The sequence below is a fragment of the Medicago truncatula genome, chromosome 4, assembly GCF_003473485.1.
Source record: "Medicago truncatula cultivar Jemalong A17 chromosome 4, MtrunA17r5.0-ANR, whole genome shotgun sequence".
Classification (NCBI taxonomy): domain Eukaryota; kingdom Viridiplantae; phylum Streptophyta; class Magnoliopsida; order Fabales; family Fabaceae; genus Medicago; species Medicago truncatula.
In genome coordinates this window covers 29,669,915-29,684,953 of record NC_053045.1, presented here as the reverse complement: position 1 = coordinate 29,684,953, position 15,039 = coordinate 29,669,915, and positions in this window count along the sequence as shown.

Sequence of the window (15,039 nt, the reverse complement as noted above, 5' to 3'; positions counted from 1 at the left end):
TTGTTAAAAAAAAAATAGGGTTAAATATGTTTTTTTCCCTATAAATATGGAAACTTTTCATTTTAGTCCTTCTAAAATTTTCCTACAACTTTTAGTCCCTATAAAATTTTCCATCTTCACTTTTGGTCCCTATTTTAAAGTAAACTCATATATAGAATTATATTTTTGAATAAAATTTTTCAGAAAAATTCATATATTATAAGAATCTCTCACAAAAAAAAAATTAGAATTTTTTAACAAAACATGAATTTAATATGAATTTTTATATTTTTTATGGTTAAAAATTCATATTTAATTTATGTTTAGTTAAAAAATTCTATTTTTTTTTTTTGGGAAATATTTTTACAATATTCTACACATTTCTGCACAATTTCATTAAAAAATTATAAAATTAACTTAAAAATAGGGACCAAAAGTAGTGATTGAAAATTATATAGGAATTAAAAGTTGAAGGAAAATTTTAGAAGGACTAAAACGAAAAGTTAGTATATTTATAGAGGCCAAAAAAAATATAATCAAAAAGACTTGAAATTTAACTAAAACAGTTTTGTTTAGCATTTTCATATAAAAGCTTCTCATTTTCACACACACCACTTCTCATACTCATCCTCCATCGCAATAAAAAAAAAAAAAAAAAAAATTAAAAAAATTAAAAAAAAAAAAACCTATAAATCACTCTAATGTTGATCACTCCTTCTCCACGTTGTTTCGCTTCTAGATTCTGTCGTTCGAACTCTCTATTCATTGCGACAAAAATCCACCTTTGTTTTAGCACCCCAAATTTCTTATTAATATATTTTAGTAATATTCTAATAAATTATTATAAGTGTTTTGCTGTTGATTAACAATTTTCTACATGTTTGGTTGTGTGTTTGCATCAATAATATATTTAAAATATTATTTCTCATAATAGAATCTGACACAAATAAGAAATACTATTTCTCTCACTTTTCTCTCTTGCTCTTCATCATATATATTTTATAACACGTTATCAGCACGTTCTAACCATCTGAGTAGTAAGAATGTCAAATTTTTCAAAACTTCACTTTGAAACCCTTCAAATTTCTGGAAACAATTACTTGACTTGGGTTGTAGATGTTAAAAAGTATCTAGCTACAGAAGAAAATGGAGATGCCATCAAAGAAGGAAATACGACATCTGATCAACAAAAGGCAAAAGCGTTGATATTTCTTCGTCATCATATTAATAATGCACTTAAGAATGAATACCATACTGTGAAAGATCCACTTGTGCTCTGGGATAAGTTGAAAGAAAGATATGAGCATCGGAAAGCCATCATCTTCCCAAAAGCTTGATACAACTGGATGCACTTGCGTTTACAAGATTTTAAATCAGTAATTGCTTATAATTCTGAAGTATACAAAATCACTTCTCAATTAGAGTTATGTGGAGAAAAAGTAACATATGAAGATCTGTTAGAAAAAAACATTCTCAACTTTTCATGCATCTAATATGCTCCTGCAACAGTAGTATCGTGAAAAAGGGTTTAAAAATACTTTGAATTAATATCTTGTCTTCTTGTTACTGAACAAAACGACAAGCTTTTAATGAAAAATCATGAAGTTCGTCATGCTGGTGTTGCTCCATTCCCTAAAGTGAATGCATCACAACACAACCATTTTAAAAAAGCTCGTGGTCGTGGCAATGTCCATGGCCGTGGTCGTGGTGGACAAAGTAGCAAAACAAATGAAAATACATGCTACCGATGTGAAGGAAAAGGTCATTGGTCTCGTACCTCGTCATACACCAAAGCATTTGGTTGACCTTTATCAACAATCACTAAAAAAACAAAGAGAAAAGAGTTGAAACTCATTTTGCTTATAAAGATGGTGATGATGGTGATTACAGTGATTATGGTGACATGAATCCTAATATTGCTGATTTCTTTGAGGATCCAAATGAAAAAATTGATCACCTTATTGGTGATGGAATCATCAAGAAGTAGTTTTTTTTTACTTTCATAATAATAATCAAATCTTATATTTACCTAAATAGATACCATCTTAAAACAAGAAGCGAAGAAAGTATTGAATATATTTGCATCACAAAACATGATTTGGATAAAGCATGTGTATTGGAAAAGCTACCTGATTTTTCTTCTGGTTTGTACAACACTTACATTAGTACAATTGAAGCATATGTAATTGTAAACCAGATGTTTACAAATCATGATAAATTTATAGTTTGGCATGATCGGTTGGGCCATCACGGATTTATAATGATGCAAAAAATAATTGAAAATTCATGTGGTCACAAGGGAAGTTGATAACTTGGCCATCACAAAAAAAAAAATTGGAAATGAATCTCTAAATTTTTTAGAACGCATACATGGTGATATTTGTGGGTCAATACACCCACCATGTGGACCATTTAGATATTTTATGGTTTTAATTGATGTATCAACTAGATGATCACACATTTGTTTATTATCTGCTCGCAACCAGGCGTCTGCGAGATTTCTAGCTCAACTAATTCGATTAAGAGCTCACTTCCCTGATTATCTAATCAAGAAAATACGCCTTGATAATGCTTCTGAGTTTTCATCTCAAATTTTCAATGAGTATTGCATGTCCATTGGAATTTACATTGAACATCCTGTAGCACATGTTCATACACAAAATGGACTAGCATAATCATTTATTAAACGTATAAAGTTAATTACAAGACCACTTCTCATGAGATGCAAACTCCTAATTTCCACTTGGAGGCATGCAATTTTGCATGCTGCTACTTTGATTCACATCAAGCCAACTAGTTATCACAACTTCTCTCCCTTGAAATTGGTTTACGGTCAAGAACCTAATATTTCCCATCTAGGAGTTTTTGGATGTGCAGTGTATGTCCCAATTTCTCCACCAGAGCACACTAGGATGGGTTCTCAAAGAAGTTTGGGAATATATGTTGGATATGAATCTCCATCTATAATAAAGTATATTGAACCAACAACAGGATATTTATTTACAGATCGATTTGCCAATTGTCATTTTGATGAGTCAAATTTTCCAATATTAGGGGGAGAAAAAATGCAACTGAAAAAAAAAAAACTGTTGTAATCAATTTTCATTGTTTCATCTTGATCCTCGAGTTAAACAATGTGAACTGGAAGTTCAAAAGATAATTCATTTGAAAAGTTTAGCAAACCAATTACCAATTACCGGTTGATCTAAGACTTGTAGACGTAAAAATAATAATTTTATTGGTTTCTGAAAATTCACCAAGTAGGTTTTTTATTTTTTTTTTATTTTATAAACTGATGCAAAAGCATCCTACCATTAGATTAAAACAAAAAAAGAGTGCAAAAAAGAAAAGGGGGACCATACCAAAACATTTTCAAAAGGTAGAAAATTTAAAGTTGGGCATACCCATTCTGTACCTATTGTACTCTCCTCTAATGGAGTCAGGTAAGCTGTCAAACCAAAACAAGTCAGAAGAAGTTAATGAAAGACCAATATTTGCAAGACTGTCGGCACAAGCATTTCCCTCTCTAAAGATGTGTGACACAAAAAAACTCATTTGTCTAATCCTATACATACAGTTAAGCCACCTGTTTCTAAGGACCCAAGGGACCACAAAAGATGATTTGAAAGCTATAAAGTGACCAATTGTGAATCTGTTTCTAACCAAGTATGTTAAATATATCTAATTATTACATGAAGTTTTTATTTTTAAAAAAATGAGGGCCTAAGCCCGTTCAAATAGTCATTTGATAATTGTCGCTGATAACTTTTAGAAACATATTTAAGTTCGAACTCAGTTATTATATAAAAATGATTAGGTAAATAATCATTTCCGTTTATAAATGTCAGACAAATAGCCACAATAATCCTATGTGTAAAGAATTAATAGAACAACTCAAGATTATGCCAATGTTTTAAAACACGGATTGGTAGTCGACCCGGTCAAGGTACTGGGTCATTGGGTCTGTGGTTGGACCAATGAATCACTGGTCGGACAGCATGACTTTTTTTTTTAGGGAAGTCGGACCGCATGACTATTGACCTAGTCTTTATAAAAATAATAAAACTTCTTCTATAAAAAATTAATAAAAATTCACACATTTAAATAATTATCGAATATATATCAAAATCATATTCACATTAACCAGAAAAACTAAAAGGAAAATATATTTTATAATTATCAAATAAATATGTGAGATATTATTTTTTTGGGAACATGAGAGTTTTTTTTAACAAACGTGAGAGATATTTATATAATATATTAATAAACATGTGTATATTAATATATATTCGTGAGAAATAAATGTTTCAGTTAAATATATATAGTCCGTATATATATATATATATAGTTCAGATGAAAATTTAACAAGCAAGATCACATAGTCAAGTGGTAAGTGTTAACTATATTGTGCTGCATGTACCCGGTGATCAATTTCCACTTGCCCTAGTTTGATAATTTTTTTTATAAAATAATCATTTAGAATCCGGTCCGGTTCGCGGGTGGGACATAAAGGTCACCGGCTCGCCCGACCCGCATGGGAACACACTGGGTTTTCTGGGTTGCTTGCATATCCGGTCTGATTAGCTGACCAACCCGCCCACCCCTCCGGTTCCCCGATCGAGCGATCGAACCGGTCGGGTCGGTCCGGATTTTAAAACACTGGATTATGCACTATGTTAATTTAATCGGTCTTTGACGATGACAAAATGCTCATATTATGGTTAAAGAAATGTTTACATCTTTAATATCTACTCCTTGGTTTAACTCTCCGCACATCAACTTACCACATTTCAACCCTCCAAGAACATCAAGGTTATAGCGTTAAAGGAAGCATTTTAATGTCGGAAGCTATTTTTATTAATGGACTTAACAATCCGACACTATTTTATAATTTCGCTATCTTCAATTTATATTGTGACTACTCATTAAACATTTAAAAATGAAACTGATTATTTGTCCAAAAAGAAATTATTAAATTAAAATAATTTTGTTTACTACCAGTTACAAATCCCCATATTTTAATCCTAGTCACGAACTCAATTATTTCATGATTGAAGATTAATCTCCCTATAGCCAGTTATAAGTCCTACTAGTATTACTAGTCTAGTAATAGTACTGCAGTTACTAATAACATTACGTAATCACATTACTAATATTAGGTTTTGAAACTTTTAATGAATTGAATATTTGAAAATACTGATAAAAAGATAGGAGAATAACAGTGTAATGTAACCGGCTTTTCAGTTCATTGGTAAATGGCGATATGAACACTGCCGTTAAGCAAAAGATATGCATGCTGCTGCGCTGTGTGTGCAGGGTTGCTGCTCTGCTGATGGGTTCGATCCCCCATAACTATTAGTATGAGACAGACAGAGTATAATCAACAGTTGGCGTAAGCTTCCTTTGCCTCGTATAAGAAACATGATGTTCTTTCTTTTGGGTTAACAAATACAAGTACGGTTTTTTTTATCCATAAATAACTTTTATATTAGTCATTTTGATATTTTAATCTCTTTTATCTAATCAATTTTGTTATTCACTTTTTTTTTAACAAGTTAAAATGAGATATATATTAACACAATAAAAGTGACCCACGCTGCACAAGGAGTGCTAAGGGAAGTAAGTAAGAGACAGAGTTAGTACAAAGGAAGCAAGACCAAATGTAAAGACGAGCTACCGCAAAGTAACAAAGAATTACAAAGAAATGCTCATACATATCAATGGGTGTCTCCACCACTCATGGTAAATGGTAAATGTAAGCAAAGTTCATTGTTTTAGCCTTGAGCCATGTAAAAGAGAGAAGTTTGACTTTATCTTACAATTGATGTAGTTCCAAAGAATTGTTGTTAAATACCGAATTGTTTATTTCTTTCTAGATCGTCCAAACATACTTTTTTCAAATAAAAAGTGTCTTGGAATCATTAAAGTTCATCATTATAACGAGCGATCCAAATTTGTTTCCTTCCTTTTATTTTGGGGTGTTTTTAGGATTCAACTGTTTTTTCTTGCCTTTCATCATTTTGGGATTATGCTCGATATTATTACTCATTGGCTTACAAAGACTCGTACATAGAAGATGTCAAAATTTAATTATTAAGGCCAAATAAAAATAGATAAGAAAGGTATATCTTTCATCATGCATAGTTTACAAGAATATAATAAGCAATAATCTTTGATTCCATATTATATTGTTAAAAAATATCATGTGCTAGGTTTTAATTATGAGACAAAAGATCAGTTCATAGAATAATAAATAAGTCTCGCCACTTGCTAACGGCGCTGCCGACCTAAATCTCATCTATCGCCGCTTCTGAAACGTATTTTCATAGATGCACCCTCGTTGTATCAACTTGCATGTCACCGTGCTCTCTCTTCTCATAATATCCTCCATAGCTCCCTCTGAGTATTCTTTATTGCACTCCTATGAGGATTTGTAAACTCGTTGTGGTTGATTTGATTATTTCCTAAGTTAGGACTAATCTGCTCTCTCATGTCATGGTGTAGACAAGACGCAATTTGTAGATTATATCAGGAGATTTTACTATGCCTATTTCGAAATTCATAGGATTTAAATGAGTCTGTTAAGTTGGAACTGCCGAGGCTTAGGGAACCAGAATCTACTTCCAAAATTGAAGTGCCTAGTCTAGGCTATAAACCAAATGTTTTATTTCTTTGCAAGACATTAGTCTCATCTAAGACCACCTTCAATGGGGTTATTGAAAGCAAAATTCAATAGTTGAAATCATTGGAGAAGCTTGTTGAAAATGAGAAAAGAGGAGAGAAATGATTAATGGTTTCAACTAGTTGAAAATCTGACCGAGTGGGCCACGCGGTGCATTTCCATTTGCCAGCCAAAAACGTGCAGCACACACGCCGGCAGGGCGCGTCGCAGACAGGAAAATGCGGAGAGAGAAATGTTTTTTGGATAACGCAGGACACGTGGTGCAATCTGATTGGTTGGCTGGATTTTTATCTTCTTAATAATTTGGACTCAATTATTTCATTGCAAATGACTTTTTTTTTCACCAAAATTCGTAATTTTTTTTCCTCTATAAATAGAGACTTGGATCATTTGATTTGGACACAGAAAAAAAAAATCATATTTTTCACTCTCTTAATCTTATAATTAGCATTTCTTTTGAAGTTTTAGTCTTTGTTTAGTGAAATGGATCCCAATAATAATCAATTTAACACCCAAAATTCTTCTGATTACCCATTTAGCTATCAAAATCCCAACAATTATCAACACCCAAATCAATTTCCCAACCAACATCTTCAAAACCCAAATCAATTTTCCAACCAAAATCCAAATCAATTTCCCAATCAACATTCTCAAATCATGCCTAATTTTGGTTTTGCATCAAATTTCACTCACCCATCCTCTTTTCCAAACAACTTTAATCCATATCAGAGATCTATGATGGGATATCCATCTCAAACACCACCATTTAATGGTTATATGCCAATGATGAATGAAAATTTTCAAAGTGTTGGTGAATATCCTGAATATTCAACACAAATAAATCGTGGTGGAATGACCAGAGCTAATGAAGTCATTCCAATTCCAGAGGATACAACTCCTAAGAGCAAGAGAAATCCGCAACCAGGATGGAACACCGAACAAAATCTAGTGCTAATTAGTGGGTGGATAAAATTTGGAACATGCAATGTTGTTGGGAGAAACCAGACAAGTGAAGCATATTGGGGTAAAATTGCTGAGTATTACAATGAGCATTGCTCATTCGATCCTCCGCGTGATATAATTGCTTGCCGAAACCGTTTTAATTATATGAGCAAAGTAATAAATAAATGGATTTGTGCTTATGAAAGCGCTAAGCGTTTGCAAGGAAGCGGTTGGTCGGAAGATGATGTTTTGGTAAAAGCGCAGGAATTATTTGCATGTGGGAAGAATGTTCAATTTACTTTAAAGGAAGAATGGCGCGCTCTCCGTGATCAACCACGTTATGGTAGTCAAATGGAAGGAAATGTTGGGTCAGGAAGTAGTGGATCTAAGAGATCTCACGAGGACTCTGTAGGATCTAGTGATCGTCCAATGGGTAGGAGGCAGCTAAAAGAAAAGGTAAAAAGAAAAGTAAGGACGCTGATGGCTTGGAGCAGGTGGAAAAGGAGTGGGTTCAATTCAAAGAAATCAAGGCGCAAGAGATTGAACAATTGAAAGAGTTCAACTTGATGCAACAGGAGAAAAACATATTGAAGAAAATGAAACTGTATGTAAAGTTAAGTTCAGAACAACATCTTGATGACCGGAAAAAAGAGCTGTTGTAGGAGTTGGAGTGTGAGCTGTTTTGAAATTAATTTCAGTCAAATATTTGTTTGTATTCGGTAAAAATTGTCAGTGTTGTCTAGTCCCTAATGTTTACTTTAATAATTGTCAGTGTTGTCTAGTCCTCAGTTATAGTCCCTAGTGTTGTCTAGTCCCCCGTGACTTATTTGAAATACTATTTGCTTTAATAATTATGCTCACTGTGTGCCCATTATTTCACATACTATTTGCTTGCTTTAATAATTATCTCCACTTTTTGCTTTAATATAATACAATAACTTATTTCAAATCCGTTAGTGTCCACCACACAATTTACTTGTATATAGGGACTCGTATCTACTTCCAATTTCACAAATCTCATTCATATCTACTTCCAAAAAAACTCTCAATTGACCCTTTTGATATTGAAGCCTACTTCCAAAAACGTGATGTTGAAGACACTTATATCGTCAACCGATTTATTCAGCGTCGAAAAAAATTAGAGGAAGGTAGTGCATCTCGTACTAGAAAATATTTTAATAGAGATCATGCAGCGGCAAACCAAAGACTAATTGACGACTACTTTGCCAATGAGCCTACATACGACGATGCAATGTTTCGTCGTCGGTACCGGATGCAAAAACACGTTTTCCTTCGAATCGTTGGAGACCTTTCAAGTAGTGATAACTACTTCACCCAACGAGTTGATGCAGCCAATAAAGAAGGTATATCACCATTAGCAAAATGTACCACAACAATGCGAATGTTAGCATATGGTGTGGCAGTAGATGCGGTCGATGAATACATCAAAATAGGAAGTAGTACAGCATTAGAGTGCTTACTTAGATTCTGCAAAGGAATCATACGACTGTATGAGCAAGTGTACTTGAGAGCACCAACCCAAGATGACCTGCAAAAAATACTACATGTTAGTGAAATGCGGGGGTTCCCAGGGATGATCGGGAGTATTGACTGCATGCACTGGGAGTGGAAAAATTCTCCTAAAGGATGGGAAGGTCAATTCACAACAGTTATTCTTGAAGCAGATGCATCTCATGATCTATGAATATGGCATGCCTTTTTTGGATGTCCGGAAACGTTGAATGATATAAACGTTCTAGACCGGTCACTAGTGTTTGATGATGTGGAACAGGAAAAGGCTCCAAGGGTGAATTACTTTGTGAATCAACGTCCCTATAATATGACATACTATCTAGCTGATGGTATCTACCCTTCTTATCCAACTTTCGTCAAATCGATTAGACTTCCTCAAAGTGAACCCGATAAGTTATTTGCAAAACATCAAGAGGCATGTTGGAAGGACATTGAACGTGCTTTTGGAGTGCTTCAAGCTCGATTTAAAATCATCCGTGAACCAGCTCGCTTGTGGGACATAGCCGATTTGGGTATCATCATGAGGTCATGCCATATTACATAATATGATTGTTGAGGATGAACGAGATACATATGCTCAACGTTGGACCGATTTTGAGCAATCTGAGGGAAGTGAATCCAGTACACCGCAACCATACTCTACCGAGGTGTTACCCACTTTTGAAAATCATGTGCGTGCTAGATCCGAGTTGCGTGATCCAAATGTTCATCACGAATTGCAAGCAGATCTAGTGAAGCACATATGGACAAAGTTTGGAATGTATAGTGATTGAAGATGATTTGTATCGTACTAAATAAATTACTTGTGTGTTGTATGCTTAGTTTGTTGTCTTCCATTTTAAGTTATTTGTGTGTCGCGTGTTTAGTTTGTTGTCTTGCATTTTAAGTTATTTGTGTGTCGCATTTTAAGTTAAGAAAATAAAAATAAATTATTTTACAAAATTTTGTTTTTCCAAAAAAAAACTAAATAATTAATAGTTAATTGTATTATTTTAATTTAATTATAATCGATAATTTTAGGTAATTATAAAAACAAAAATATAAAATTAAATAAGAATAAGAAATAAAAGGTGGGGGGGTAGGGTGTTGAATGAAAAAACCATTGGAGAGGTAAAAATTGAATGGGTGTTGAATTATGAGAGAGAAAATGATGTGGAGTGTTGGGAATTGAAAAAGTGGGTGTTGAAGGGTATTGAAATTTTTTTGTCATTGTACATGGTCTAATAAAAGTGAAGATTTTCATTATAGTCTCGGTTTTGATTGGTGTCTTATTGTTAGTACTACTGGTAGAGGTGGTGGATTGGCTAGTATTTTTGAAACACTCTTTTAATTGTTCTATTATCAATTACTCGTCAAATCATATTAATGTTCTCATCAACGGTCCATCTAAAGGTGCGTGGTAATTTACCGGATATTATGGGTTCTCGAAAGGGGGACGACGTCGAGATTCTTGGAATTTTCTCATAAGTATTACGAGGTATGTTTCATTACCCATGTGTATTGGTGGTGATTTTAATGATATCTTATTTGAGCTTGAGAAGAATCGAGGGATCTAAATATTAGGATGGTTAATCAATCGTTTTTTCCATGCAGTGTCAGATTATGGATTAGCATGTGTCCATGATAGGATACCAATACACCTAGTTTAAGAGTATTAGTACATCCAGAGAAGTTGGAGAGTGATTGGATAAAGCTCTTGCAAATGACACCAATACTTGATCTTCCCCAATGCACAACTAGAAAATGTGGTCGCTGATAAATCATACCAATATCCTATTTTGGTGAATCTAGAACAGATAGTTAGAGTTGAGCTTGCCAAAAGTTCAAATATGAGAATACATGGAATGTGGAGTCTAGGTTCTATGATGTTGTTACAGAGAGTTGATATATTAATGTCCATCATTTAGTGATGCCCTGTTTATAGATATGCGCAGATGATTTTAGTTCATGGAGCAAAAGCAACTACAACAAATTGAAAATAGAGGTAGAGGAATGTCGCAAGACATTGAATTTTGGTCGTAATCAATGTAATTATTGTAACCCCCCAACAACATGCTTCCCATATGACAACAAATGAATAAAGTGTTGATTCAAGAGGATAAGTATCGGATGCAACAAGTTGAAACACACTGATATCAGATTGGTGATCTCAACACCAAAAATTTACAAGTGTGAGCAACAATGCGAAAGAAAGTGAGCCGCATAATATCATTAGAAATAGATGGTGAGACTATACTAACTGATGATACATGTATGTTCCCTTTATCTATAGAGTATTTTGAAGATTTATTCCATAGGCAAAATACTGTATATAGTTAAGTTATTGATGTTCTCACACCGGTAGTTGATGAAAATGATCAAATCGAACTCATGACACTTACTCAAATTCATGAGTTCAAATAAGCCATGTTCTTTATGCACCATATAAATTCCCCATACCAGATGGCTATAGTCCTGGATTTTATCAACAACTTTGGAGCATATGTAACCCCAATATCTTCCAAGAAAGTTGACTTTGGCTAAATGAAAATCAATTTCCCCCTACAATAGACACAACCAACATTGTTGTCATTCTAAAATGGAAACAACAGAAGTCAATGAAGGATTGTCGTGTAATGTGGTGTATAAACTAATATCCAAAGTCCTTGCCAATGTGTTGAAGCGGGTGCTTAAGAAATGTGTGTCTGACAACCAATCAACATTTGTACTTGGAAGGTCCAGCTTGGACAATGCAATAGTCACATTTGAGGTGGTCCATCATATGAAAATTGATCGACACAATAGTAATAGTAATGTAGCGCTCAAATCGGACATCATTAAGGTTTATGATCGAATCAATTAGGTGTATCTGAAAGAGGTGATGCACCCAAGTCGGTTCGCTGAATACTAATGTGTGTTGAATATTTGGATTACTTAGTGATAGTAAACAATAATTTGGTTGCTTCTGGTTAATCTGGGGAGGGGCCTTTGTCAAGCTGACCCACCCTTTCCCTATATGTTCATCCTTTGTGCGAAAGGGCTATTTGCGCTTATCAAACAAGCTGAGAGGATAGGTAATTTACATGGAATTTGTATTTGTGTTAATTCACCTGTGATTTCTCACTTATTTTTCGCTGATGATTGTTTTCTCTTTTTCATAGCAACCAAATCTGAGGCGCATATCCTGAAAAACATCCTAACAACTTATGAAGCAGCATGAGGCCAACCTATAATCCTCCCTAAATCTAAAATTTAATATATAGTACGATAGTTGAACAGCAAATGGGAGCCTCCATTACGTAGATTGTCAATGTGCAAGCAGTACTAGGCACATGTAAATACTTGGGGTTGCCATATATGATTGGGAGAATCAAGCAAGCTATGCTTGGTTACATTAAGGATATGATTTAGCAAAGAATAAACTCATGGAGCAACAAGTGATTGTCAAAGGCGGGGCGCAAGTTATTGATAAAGTTTGTATTACAAGCTATTTTGTCATATGTTATGGGTGTATTTCTTCTGAAAACATTGATTGATACTATTGAAAAGATGATGAATGCTTTTTGGCTAGGTCATGGCGGAGCAGCAAAGTGGGGTATTCAATGGATGTCATGGAGAAACTATCCGTGCACGAGAACTTTGGTGGAGTGGGATTTAAGGATCTCACATTTAATGCACTATGTTAGGTAAGTAAGCTTGTAATGATGCTTCATGAAACATAGATGGGATTTGTTTCTATCTTTGCCCCAAAGAAGTCATTACATGGGAAATAGCGAGCTTTAAATAATTGAGACACAATTTTCTTTGATTTTTGTTAGTAAACTGATTGATCAGGCAACCAAGACGTTGAAAGATTATCTTGTTTCTCACTTGTTTGATATTCATACTACCAATTTGATCTAAAATACTATTATTTCCCCCAAGTTACAACTGACACCTTGGTTTGAAAGGGAGAAAAGAATGGTCGGTATTTTGTTCACTTACGAAGATCGGGACAATGGAATTCTATATGGAAGATCAAAGCTCTACCAAAAGGTGAAAAATCTGGTTTGGATGGTATGTCATGAATATTTTCCAAGTTGTGTACGCCTGATTAGTAAAGGAGTTAAATGCCCCACATAAAGCGTTATTTATAGTAAGACCATCAAAGATACTATCCATGCTATTTTTACTTTTCCCCCTAAGTTACAATTGACACCTTGGTTTTCTAACATCATAAATTGTTGTCCTTCTACGTAGAGTTTAAAGAGGTCATGTATAAGAATGTTATGTCTTCTAGGTCTATGGGTCGATAAGAATTGGTTTTGCAATCTAAAAAGGATTAACGACACAGCACATCGTATTGTTCGATTGTGTTCTATTCTTATATAATTTTCTATTAATATAAATTATTTGTTTCTAATAAAAAATCAACATTTTTTTAATTTTTTATTTAAAAAAAATCTTCCTTGTTTTATTTTTACCTTTAATTTGTTCAAACACATATTGTCCATAATTGCATCGAAAGACATTAACTTTTTAAAAAAGAAAAAAGAAAACTATTCACTTTCAAAACACATACTACAGCACAGTAGTATAATAAGAATATCAAAATGAGACACACAGGAAAAAGAGTAAAAACCGTAAAATTTAATGGAGCCATAAGAAAGTACTACAAAAGGAACAAATTTTTATAAGAAGAAAGTGTAATTGTTGTTATTAGCAGTAGTGATGACGTAACTACAGAAACCCTACAAGGACAATATAGGGTTCCTATACTTGCGGCATGTAGCATCAGCTGGAGCATTGTAAACCCCAAATATAAAGCTGAAAATCCATAAATATCCATTCCAATTCTAGGCTCTGTCTCTGTGGGTCACCTCATTGTGTGTGACCATTGAATTGGCCAAGGCTTCTTATCAGTGCTTGTCACTCTCAACCTTTTCTTTTAGGTTAAATAATAATATCATGCATATAGTAACTATCAATTTAGTAATTCTTAAATATCACTCTTTCTTTTGCTTGTACTAATAAAACTGTCTTGTCTAATGTCCACATGCTAAATCATCTTATCATGCATGTTGTGTTTTTAACCCTTAAATTAATAACTATTATTATATGTCATTTGTTACAATAGTGAGATATAAATTAAGGTTTTGTTGATCTTAAAAAAGAGAGTTTTGAAAAAAGAATGAGTAAATGGTAAAAATAGAGAATATTTAAGGTGAGAATTTTGAGATTAACTTTTTCATAATATAAAAACATTTTTTATTAGGGAAAATTTAAAAAATTTATTGGAAGAAGATTTTTGGAGATGTTGATGGGTTTACATATATTCTCAAATATAATTTATGTTATTATAATATTTTAAATATAAAAAATATAATAATTATAATAATTAATTTATCATTCTCTAAAAGGATACTCTTCAATTTTTTTAAAAGAGTTCTTCATTTTCCTCTATATTTTCCACCGCATAAAACCCTCCATTCCCATCTTCTCTAAACTCCCAAACAAAACCTAACTGTAATGTAAAAAAATTTCTTTACTTGTACAACATAAAATTGATCAATAAAAAATAATAAATAACATTTAAAATATTGAAATTATCCTCATATTATCCTCGAACATTGAATCTAATTGAATTGCTAGCTTCTCAATTAGAAGAGATATTCATATTTAATCTCAAACATAATTTTAATAAGAACCATTAAAACTGAAAAAGTCATTGTTCTCATAATTTCTCTTGTATACCTTCCTCATAATTAGAAAAGAAAGAGTAAAGTTAACCCTTGTGGTTTTTTAAAATATTTTTTGACAAATTTTTGGAATTTGTTATTTAAGATTTTTTTTCTTTCTTTTTGAATAGGTCATTTAAGCATCCAAATGTATACGCTATGGCCATTTTTTCTATAGTTGTCAACTTACAACTAAGAGTTTAACTT